The sequence below is a fragment of the Maniola jurtina genome, chromosome 4, assembly GCF_905333055.1.
Source record: "Maniola jurtina chromosome 4, ilManJurt1.1, whole genome shotgun sequence".
NCBI classification, from domain to species: Eukaryota; Metazoa; Arthropoda; class Insecta; order Lepidoptera; family Nymphalidae; genus Maniola; species Maniola jurtina.
The window spans coordinates 12,994,603-13,006,258 of NC_060032.1; positions in this window are offsets into that span (position 1 = coordinate 12,994,603).

Genomic DNA, 11,656 nt, shown 5'->3' on the forward strand with positions numbered 1-11,656 from the left:
CATCACTAACCCATCGTTGGCTCACTTCTGTGTCTGGGTGCCTCTTATACAATGAGAAGGGTTGGAATTGAATTAAATAATTGTAAGGGAGGTACTATACGTAAAGTGAGGACGATTTTTTTCTCTCTATCTCATGGTGGTGTCGTTGGATATACCATTCACCTTCTTATCGCAGATAAACGGACTTGTATGTTTTTTTTTCATTCTCTATCACAATTGTTTTTTGGTATAAAAACAGAAAACTATCCTAAATTATAACCCAAAGAGTCATTTCGCATTATTTCGACCATTGACAATAGACTTGTGTGGCATTACAATTTCCGTTAGCGGCCATTCCATGGCGTGCACGGCAATCGTTTAGTATTCCAATGACGTGACACAGGAAATGCGAGGGGGATGTTCGAAGTTCCGTACTTCTACGTTTCGGCTAAGAGTGCCATTAGTCTTAGATAAAAAATGGGCCAACAGCGATCTCCGACCATTAGTTTTCCAATCATTGGACAGATGACTCAATTAGAAGAAGTGGATGAATAGTTATACTTAGACTGTTAAGTTTCGCAAACTTCACAGAGTCACTAATGTTCTATTATAGCCTAGTCAACCATAATAGATACCGACTTGGATTAAGGCTGTACTTTAAATTCTTCGCTGGCTGTATTTGACAGACGTTATCACTGACGATTTTTTTAAACTATCTTCACATTTATCTACTCACACAAACCCAGGGAAAACTGGATTAGTGCACCTATGCCCGACTATAAGTTTCCAACCCGAGATAATTCTAGATGCTAGTTTCGAGTTTAGTTTTAGTAATAAAAGAGTTAGGTACATGTACGTGAGTAAAAGCCAAGACTATTTCACAAAAGTACTTCAAAACGACTCCAGTCACGGTCTGGAAAACGTCTAACCTTGCTATGTAAGACTCGCTACAGTAAATTAAATTAAAAATCACTCCGTGGGAAACGCAAAACCAAGTTTAATACAATTTATTTAAGTCTGAGCATACTTGCAAGCTGTACAAAGTCAAGCGATACGTGAACGGGAAGTTCCTACTTAGTTTTCATTTAGAATGGGCTCTTTCAAGTGTAAACTAAGTTGGAGTCCCGAGGCGGGTTGTCAAGTACAGATCAACATTTACGTATTTCTATAAATGTGTTCGGGGAAAACATTTACTTGGTAAACGTAACAAATGAAATATATTTATTAAACATTTAAATATATAAAATGAAATTTCCTGGCTCAGTAGCTGACTGAAATCTTCAAGACCATATTATAAGTACCAATTTAGAAAATCCATACTAATGTCTATGTCAGTCCGTTTAACTGTTTGTTTGTTACCTTTTAATGGCCCATCCATATGAGTGATTTTAACACATTTTTTTAGTATTAATAATCGGGATTTCTGTGGATTTTAAAGAAAGGTACAAGGATAGCTTGCTGCCCGGAGACTAATACAACCAGCAACCTATTTTTATCTCGGAAAATCAAAAAGTTCCCACGGGATTTTCTTAAAACGAAATCCATGCGGACGAAGTCCCGTATAAAAATAATATTAATTGTCTCTTTAATACTTCCAAACTTTCATGGTTGGGAGAAGACTTTTGTGAATGATTAATATATAATTATCTTTGTAAATGATAATGAAGTCAAAAACACTGCTGAAACTAATACGTTTATAAAAAGGTACGTAATTAGAAAACTTTGAAAATAAAAGAAACAAGCGACCCGGAATGGGATCGGTGGCGTCGCTCCGTGAAATAGGTTAATGTGAAATTTAATGTAGCGAAAACTCATTTTGTTTCTTTTCACGAATTTTTCCACTATTAAGACAACTTCGTTCGAGAAGTTTTTATTAATTTATTTTAATGTTTTACTTTGTGACTCTAAGGGTGATTACAGACTATCGTTTGTTTTCTGCGTATTTAGGTTTGGCATATCGGTATAAACGCGCGCTACTTTTGTGCTTAAATAAATAAAAAAAAAAATAAAAAAAATTGTGACTTCTACGATAGGCAAACTAGAAACTGTAATAAGCTCGCAACTCCTACGCTCCGCCTCAGAAAAGTGGGAAAGTCATTTGTCGGAATGAGTGTAATATTTGTAAATTGAATAATTGAAAAGAGCAACCGCCGAGTTTCTTGCTGGTTCTTCTCGGTAGGAACGGCATTCCGAACCAGTGGTAAATTATTTGACGATTCAAAAGCACTTTTAAAAGTGTATTTGAATAAAAATCTATTCTATTCTATTCTAAAACGCACGTGCACACGCTCATTCATGGAGTAAGACAAGTGTAAATTAAAAATTCATAACACGCCCGACCAGTGAAGGTACAGTAACTGGAAAGAGCTGATAACCCTCAAACGGCTGAACCGATTTTCTTGGATTATAGCTAAGAACACTCTCGATCAAGCTAACTTTCAAACAAAAAAAAAACTAAGTTAAAATCGGTTCATTAGTTTAGGAGCTACGATGCCACAGACAGATACAGATACACAGATACACACGTCAAACTTATAACACCCCTCTTTTTGGGTCGGGGGTAAAAAAGGTATCTAAATTTCACGCTTTGATGTGTATAGCAGTCAACGCCCATAACACATAAGGTTAGAACACAGGAGCTTACAGAAGCTTTTTTTTTGTAATAAGTAATCCAAAAATTACCTTCCGGTAAATCTCCTTTATCCATGCGGCAACCGACAGACATCTACGTCAGGGTATTAAACCAGGATTTAGATAACAAATGACAGATAAACCCTCTCAATTACGCGCGATTAGCTTTTACTTTGCGTCTGTCTGTTTCCATGCGACCAATATAGAAAATATCGTAATACTGAAAGATATATTTTTTAATAAAAGCTTTTTATTAGTTTTACTTGTTCGTATGTTGCCATTCCGTCTAAATCAATAACTGATTTTTCAACTACTATACTATTATTTTATATATTATTATTTTCCCATCACATTGAGTGGAAATTTTGTTGATACTTACGTGTCGTTTGGATGACAATAGATGAAATTGAGCATCTCTGTTGAGGGAGGTGTGAATATTCAAATCTCGAATCAACAAGTGTAAATTAAAATTTATAACACCCCCGACAAGTGAAGGTTACAGTAATAACTAGAAAAGAGCTGATAACTTTCAAACGGCTGAACCGATTTTCTTGAATTATAGCTAAGAACACTCTCGATCAAGCCACCTTTCAAACAAAAAAAAAAACTAAGTTAAAATCGGTTCATTAGTTTAGGAGCTACGATGCCACAGACAGATACACAGATACACACGTCAAACTTATAACACCCCTCTTTTTTGGTCGGGGGTTAAAAATGCATTCAATACTATTCTCAGTATCAATGTTCAAAAGGTATGACGCCACAATAACAATCAATATTTCTACTTAGTAATATACATCAAGTTCAAAATGGCGGTAACAGCGACGTCCGGTCTCGCACGGATATTGCATTTTCACCGGCAGTGATGCTTTTTCATTTCACAATATGGCGATCGCGGGCACGTCCCGGTAAATCCCTTGTTGCCTCGGCAGTACGGTGAATAATGAATTTTCAGTTTCATAGAGGCAGTTTATAGGTGACTAGTTGATGTACACGACTTTGTCCGCGTGGATTTGTGCTTTTAAAAAATACCGTGGGAACTGTGAACTCTTTGATTTTCCTCTTTTGTTTTTCGGAATAAAAAGTAGCAGTCACTCTTCAGCTCAAAAATCAACTTCAACCCATGCAAAAATCACGTCGACCATTTTGAATACTCAGCGACTATATTATAGGTAATACTCACTACACTTACAGTGATGTTTAATAAAGGAGGTCACCTACGGTCACTTTTTGCAGCGATTCGGTTGCTTGTTTCCTTAACGCGCGACTAGACTGCATTCGGTACTTTCGTTGCGTTTTCACTTTTGACCGTTCGTAGCGTGCTTGTGCATCGATTTAGCAGCCTTTCCCTATTATAATATACGTGCAACCCATATTTACGTTGCCCACGCTGAGCCTGCTTCCGTTAATAGCAACAAAGACAACACGACCAACTTGGTATCAACCGAGTCCATCTTGCAATAGTCGCTTCCACTGGAGTTCAGAGTGGTTCAGAGGTAATCACTCATCGCGCGACCTTATCAATGTTGCATCACGTCTATATCGATCAATAATAGTAGCGATGCAAAATCATTGTTACGTGGGCGAAGGTATACGACCTGTGGCAGAATCGCGACAGTATCACTGCAAAAACACGCCGTGGGCAACCTCCCTACAATATAGCCTGATGGCGAAATATCACAGGCTTGTGAAAGCCTCTCGTACAGTGGTTGGAATGGGCCCCGAGGTTTATAATCGGATCCCCCACGACATAAAAAATGCGAAAAATATTAACATTTTTAAAAGAAAAATGATAAGCTGGCTTGTCGAGGAGTCTTTCTATAGTTACAATAAATTTCTACTTGGGAAGATCAAAGACTAAATTGTGTATTAATATTTAATTTTATTGTACCTATATTTAAAAAAAAATTTATTATGACATGTTATATTATTAAGACGTTATTATTTAAAAAAATGATTGTGATTGACGTAGGATTGTATAATTATGAATATTTATGAATAAATGAATATATCTAGCTAGCTATAAATAACGTGACATTATTGCTCTACACTCAATTTTAGGAACACAGCAAATTATTTCGACAATAGAATGGTACACGCTGCATTATTTCCCTACCTGAGGCCGGCCAAAATTGAAATTCATATTTAGTTCCGTCTACGGCTTCAGCAGAATGCACTGTACAATATTATAGACTTCGCTGGTGCCTAGATATTGATTTTATCATGCAGGATGTCCAGCCAAAGCCAAAAATAACAACTCAGTCCGACTTTTGATTTTTCAGTCCTTTTCACATGTCTCGTCTGTTGGAATATTGTGGACTCAATATATAAACTCAATATATCTAGTGACATTTCTCTTCTGGGCTGGCTTATTTTTTCTTCTGATCAATCCTTCTAGAATGCTGAATATGTAGTAAAGTGTGAGCTTTTCGCCGCATACAAATAGAATGTGTTGTGAAACATTTCTGCACGTTACTGTAAAAGCGACGTATTTTACCTATTTTACTGTACAGGCCGGATGTAAAGCAATTAGCGGTCTACTAATATGGGAAGGACGAGGCGAAGCCGAGGGCATAGAGCTGAGTCCTTTATTTTGTTATAAATATTATGTATTGTGCAAATTTTAATTTGTAGTAAATAATCATGAGTTATTTTCGTACGAGTGAAGTGCTGAAAAATCGCGGCAACACACTGTGTATCGGAATACTATGTGTCCCGGCGATTTTTAACCCCCAACCCAAAAAGAGGGCTGTTATAAGTTTGACGTGTGTATCTGTGTATCTGTCTGTGGCATCGTAGCTTCTAAACTAATGAACCGATTTTAATTTAGTTTTTTTTTTGTTTGAAAGGTGCAAGAAGGTGGCTTGATCGAGAGTGTTCTTAGCTATAATCCAAGAAAATCGGTTCAGCAGTTTGAAAATTATCAGCTCTTTTCTAGTTACTGTAACCGTCACTTGTCAGGGGTGTTATAATTTTTTAATTTACACTTGTCAAAGAGAATGTTTAACCAGTACATGTTCATGTTGATATTGTTTTGAATCCGGTTTAGAATTTACTATGTAAAATTAGTTCCTATTAAAGCTGTGCGTGTTCGAAGAACCAGCTAGTGATTCCAATGTAGCAATAGGTACTGCGGCACGTGTACAGGAATTCTGGGACTAATAAACGCATACGGTATAGGTACTCGCACATATGTATTATAAATAGGATACATTTCCAGGATTAATAAAGTTGGGTTTGGTAACAGGTATAGAATTTCATTATTTTATTTCGTGATAGAATTAGATCTGACCGACTGACTGACAGCGTGGTTATGATGCAGGTACATGGTAGTTTTATTTAATCCATAACCCAATTAAGGAGTAGGCATCTTACTAGAACGGTATTGTAGTAACTACTAGCCACTGCTGAAGTTTTCCACCGGACCACAAAAATTACATTAGACCTTCAAAGTTGGCCACCCATCCTATTTCTATCCTTTTCGGGGGAGTCAAGGGTTCGCCACCCCGGGCACGGACCTCTAGTTTTTCGGGTGTTAAATATCATTTACTTACTTTAACGGTGAAGGAAAACACGGTGAAAAAATCAGCATGCCTTGAGAGTTCCCGTAATGTTGTCAAAAGTGTGGGAAGTCTACTAATCTGCCCTTGGCGAACGTGGTGGACTAAGTCCTTCTTATTCTGAGAGAAGACCTGACGCTTAGTAGTAGACCGGCGCCCGGCGATAGGTAGAGAGGATGATGATGAATCAATCTAATAAATGCAAATAATAATAAATAATTAAAATAATTAAAAAACACGACTGCTTTGCCATATTGCATTTTTGCAAAAATATTATAGAAACACTCGGGTTGATGTGAGGATTTTAACGATACCCCATAAATCCAAATGAAACAAAAACTCCCATACAAACCTACAAACATGAACCCTGAAAACATTACACTCATTTTTTTGGAGAGTCGTGTAAAATATAAGAGTGGTCACGCTGCTCTGTCCTTCATTTTATCTTGTAGTGACCTTCATTATTATTTGGGACGTGTTTCCCTTTCATTGGTATGACGTCATTCCATTTTTCCAGCAATCATGCCGAGTGCGGTATCGTGTAAGCAAACCTAGATTCGCAGCGGGAGCAAACATACTTTGTACATACTTTCTTTATTTTATTTAACCAGACGTCTCTTCCATACTAATATTATAAACTAGATGATGCCAGCGACTTTTTATCGGCTTTTATGGGATAAAAAATACTTTGATTTTCCGGGATAAAAAGTGGCCTGTGACACTCTCCCCTCTCCAGGTCTCCAGGTGGTTCAAACTGTATCCTATAATGCAAAAATATCACATCGATCCGTTGCTCCGTTGCGACGTGGTTGACGGACAAACGAACATACAAACACACTTTCGCATTTATAAAGTGGAATGTAATGCGAAAGAGTGTATTTACGTCTGTCTGTCTGCTGGCTTTCCACGGCCCATCCGCTTAACCGATTTTTATCCCCCGACCAAAAAAGAGGGGTGTTACAAGTTTTACATTTGTATCTATCTGTGTATCTGTGTGTGACATCGTAGCTCCTAAACGAATGTACCGATTTTAATTTAGTTTTATTTTGTTTGAAAGGTTGCTTGATCGAGAGTGTTCTTAGCTATAATCGATGAAAATCGGTGCAGCCGTTTGAAAGTTATCAGCTCTTTTCTAGTTTTCTTATAGAGGTTTATGTGTCGGAGGTTTTTAAATTTTGAGTTATGACAAGTACAGAGTCAGCTTACTTCCCGGGGACGGCCATAATTTACTTTTAGTCTCGGTCTCGGCATATCAAAGTTAAAAGACTATTCATTTTTATTTCACCCATAGATCTTCAATATTACTCAAAAGCAAGAGATATTTCTTGCGTAGATATAATTTGTATATCTTCGGTTATCCATTTCAGATTCCCTTTGTATAAGTTATGAGTTCATAAAAGCAAAATTTTGGAAGTAATTAAGGTGCTCCAGCTAGTTCGGTAACTTCACGACTTCGGAACGGTATTACTCTGAGATAATTACTTGGCAAACAATATCACATTTCTAATTTACAGTCAAGATAACACCACGTCGAACGGCGCGGGTGGGACAATAACGCTGGAAATTGCCGCGTTGGGACCGCGCTGCTTTGTAAATCCATATACATTACTAGCTGATGCCCGCAGCTTCGCCCGCGTGGTTGGTCAGATCCCCTGCAGCATCAGGATTGAGGAGTTGGACTCCAAATTTTTTATGTCGCATATATAACAATGTCGCAAAGTTCCTCTATCGATTAAAAAAGAAATGACGCAAATCGGTTCAGAAATCTCGGAGATTTTGGTGTACATAGGTAGAAAAACACAACTCCCTTTTTGAAAGTCGGTTAAAAAAGTAGCCTATGTTACTCCCTGGTCAATTCTCTACTTGTCTGTGAAAACCCCGTCAAAAGCGGTCCAGCCGTTCCGAAGATTAGCCTTTTCAAACAGACAGACAGACAGACAGACAGACAAAAATTTTAAAAACGTGTGATTCAGTGTTGGTATCGTTCAAATAACCATATTATGAGCTTAAAAGGTAGTTATTTCGAAATTACAGACAGACACTCCAATTTTATTTATTTTAAGTATAGATAATTCGGAATGGGTTCCGTACCTCAAAAGAAAAAACGGAACCCTTATAGGATCACTTTGTTGTCTGTCTGTCTGTCTGTGTGTGCGTCTGTCCGTCCGTCCGCCCGCACGCGAAATTCCGTTTTACAATGTACAGGAAAGGTCTTTACCTGTACGGAACCCTCGGTGCGCGAGTCTGACTCGCACTTGGCCGGTTTTTATTTTGCAAAGCAGCGGCAAATTAATAGTAATGCGGCACTTTGCGGCGAAGGCGCCCTTAGTGCGTTTCTTGTGGGTCTGGCGACTATTGCAGCTCTTGCGACTTTTCTCGTAGTATACGATTACCTTTACTCTTCAAACCTCACCTGATACAATCCTATAGCTGTTAGGTATACCATATAGGTAGGATGTTTCAAAATGAACGACTTTACAATTTTCCCGCTGCCTATAAAAGGCATGTGCGCATCAAGGCCATTACTCAGCCCTTTATTAGTTAAGAAAATGCCAGTGCAAGTCATACTTGGAAATTAATATTTTCTGAAATAAAAATATTACACTTTGTAAAATTTTCTGTAATAAATTATAATGAAATATGACTCTTTTATCGTATTATTATTTTGAAAGTATCTAAACGTATGAACTTTTTATCAATTAGGGCAATAAAATACTTAATATTTACGTGAGTGAACAAACGCGCCCGGTCTGAAAAGAGGCCACAACAAACTCAGCCGGATATTTTTTTTATCCTCACCACTTGCATAGTGTACAAGTGGTTGTGGTAACGAGGCATTTTGCCCTGTTGATGTGTACTGACCCTTGAGTTCGTGCTCTACATGTCTACTTGAAAACAATTGAAATCGATATAGATAAAGATAACACTTGACCCCGAAACTATGAGTACCTACTATGAGTACCTTATTAGGGTCTTTCACAGATGAGCCTTCGGTATTATAGTAGGTACGTACTTAGGTTAGTTATTATGTTACACAGTTCAGCAACCTTCAGTAGCATAGCTTCAATAAGGCAATAACACTTAAATACGATCACACTGTTAATAAAAATACTAAAAATATTTTATATTTAAGTTTACAATATAAGGCTTAAGGCCTATTGAGGGAGAGCAGAAGCAACTACATTAGAAAAACAATAAATAGGTACGCTTCATGAATTGTCTCATAATTGCAACGGAGGCGACGTGATGCGTCCTCTTAACAGGGCTCTCTCCGTCACTCGTTTCATACAATCGTAGTTCCAATTTCATTTGAATATTAAGCAACCAAAGTCCATGAAATTTTACAGACAAATTCTAGCAACTAATATCTGTGTCTGTGGTGTTTTAGATTTTTCTAAAAATATGTAGTTTTAAAATTACAGGGGCTCAAAGATTTGTATGAAAATTTTTAAGACCGCGTAACTTTGAAATCGAATATTTTAACAGAAATCTGGAAAACCACAGACATAGATATTAGTTTCTAGAATATGTCTGCAAAATTTCATGGACTTTGGTTGCTTAATATTCAAATGAAATTGGAACTACGATTGTATGAAACGAGTGACGGAGAGAGCCCTCTTAATTTTTACGAAATACGAATCGTCTTTCCTGATAAAATGGTACGAAGTAAACTTGCAGCTGTACTTTTTCTCTGGCTTATGCTACACATCATAATAGTACTATTATATTATTCTGTGACATCATCTTCTCAATCTTTCACTCTTGGTAGAGTGGTCGTGGCTATGAATGCTCTTTCACTGTTGCTCACTGAAGTACGCATTTTTCATTTTGTTCACAGCAATTGTTTACCTTACATGATAAATAGTGGAGAAGTCATAAAATGGAACATGCTATGAAATATTTTAGAAATTTCTTTTATTCTGCCGCAATGTGCCTTGAGTCTAAGAGAAAGAGACTATTGATGAGGCGAGACCCCATTTTGTCTTTCTAATGTAGTTAGTTATATTGTAAAGCGTTCCTTTCAGTCTCCTGAAACATAATTATTATAGACCGCACATCAAATTACGCAATGTATACATAATATATTATCAACTTTACACAACACAGTATATAAATAACAGTATAACCATTAAAAATAAATGTAACTAAACTAACGTAAATATTTATTTGGTGAAATATGTGTAATTTTATAATATATATTTCGCATATTTTGTATAAACGGGCCGAATTTTTGACTCCTTCCTTTTTGGAAGTCGGTTCAAAACCCCGATGATTCAGCTTTCAAAAATTCACCCAAATAAACAAATACACAAATACTTGCAATACGGAATTGTTAACAATCGTGGAAACCCAGTTTTCGCATATTTACAAAGCTCTCCAACTTTATATTTAATAACCAACTTTATTTTAGTTTCAGAGCCAGTTTGCGGTTTTGAACAGGTATTTAATAAATGATGAAAGTTGTTAGAGTGGTTCTTTTGCGTTGCTCGTCTTTCCAGCTCAGACATCAGAGGGAGAACGAGATCACAGACATATTAACCAAGATAAAGCAGTTAACACACGGGCCACATGCAGTGCTGTAGCTAGACCCAAATTTAAGGTAGGGCAGCATTGGTTACAGGTAGGGCGGAAGTAAAAAATTATCATTATAGTTAAGTAAAAAAATTATCATTTATTGGGGGGGGGGGGGGGGGGTGTCTGTACGATGGAAATATATAAAAAAAAGTAGCAGGGGTTGTTTTGTATATCATTATATCGATGCCGAACCCGAAATTGTAATTATTTTTTTTTGTCTGTTTGTCTGTGTGTTTGTGCACGCTAATATCAGAAACGGCTTATTCGATTTAGATACGGTTTTCACTAATATATTGTAATAAGCTTCACTTAACATTTAGTGTTTATTTCATGTCAATCGGTTCATAAATAAAAAAGTTATGTCAATTTGAACGTACAGAGTACGTACTACACGCCTCGCGCAAACGACGGTATATGTAATTCAAAATATGCTGCCCGAAAAGTCACTATTCCACGCGAACGAAGTCGCGGGCACAGCTAGTATTATAATATAAAGTGAACGTCACAAACTGTGGTGTTCGTTCAAAAGTTTAGATAGGTACCTATCGCTACAATTTGGAGTACCATAGCGACAGTGGTACCCATGAGTGGTGGGGAAAAGAAACAAAGGGTTGAAATGGAAGCAAAGACGTTGGTAGGACGAGCTGAAACTCACTGCTGGTCCATCCTGGGTATTCATGGTGGCACAACACCGTAGGTAAGCATTGACGAGAGTTGGAAGAAGCCTTTGCCGAGAGGAACTCAGAGTTGAGATAGTTTTTATGATGCAAATTGTTTTATGTTTTACAAATTAGTCCTTGCCTGGGATCTCACCTGGTGGTAAGTGATAATGGAAGCGAGCTAACTTGGAAGGGGTTTAAACATTGGAATCTGCAATAAAGACTGTTTTATTCTTCTTTTTTTTCTAAGAA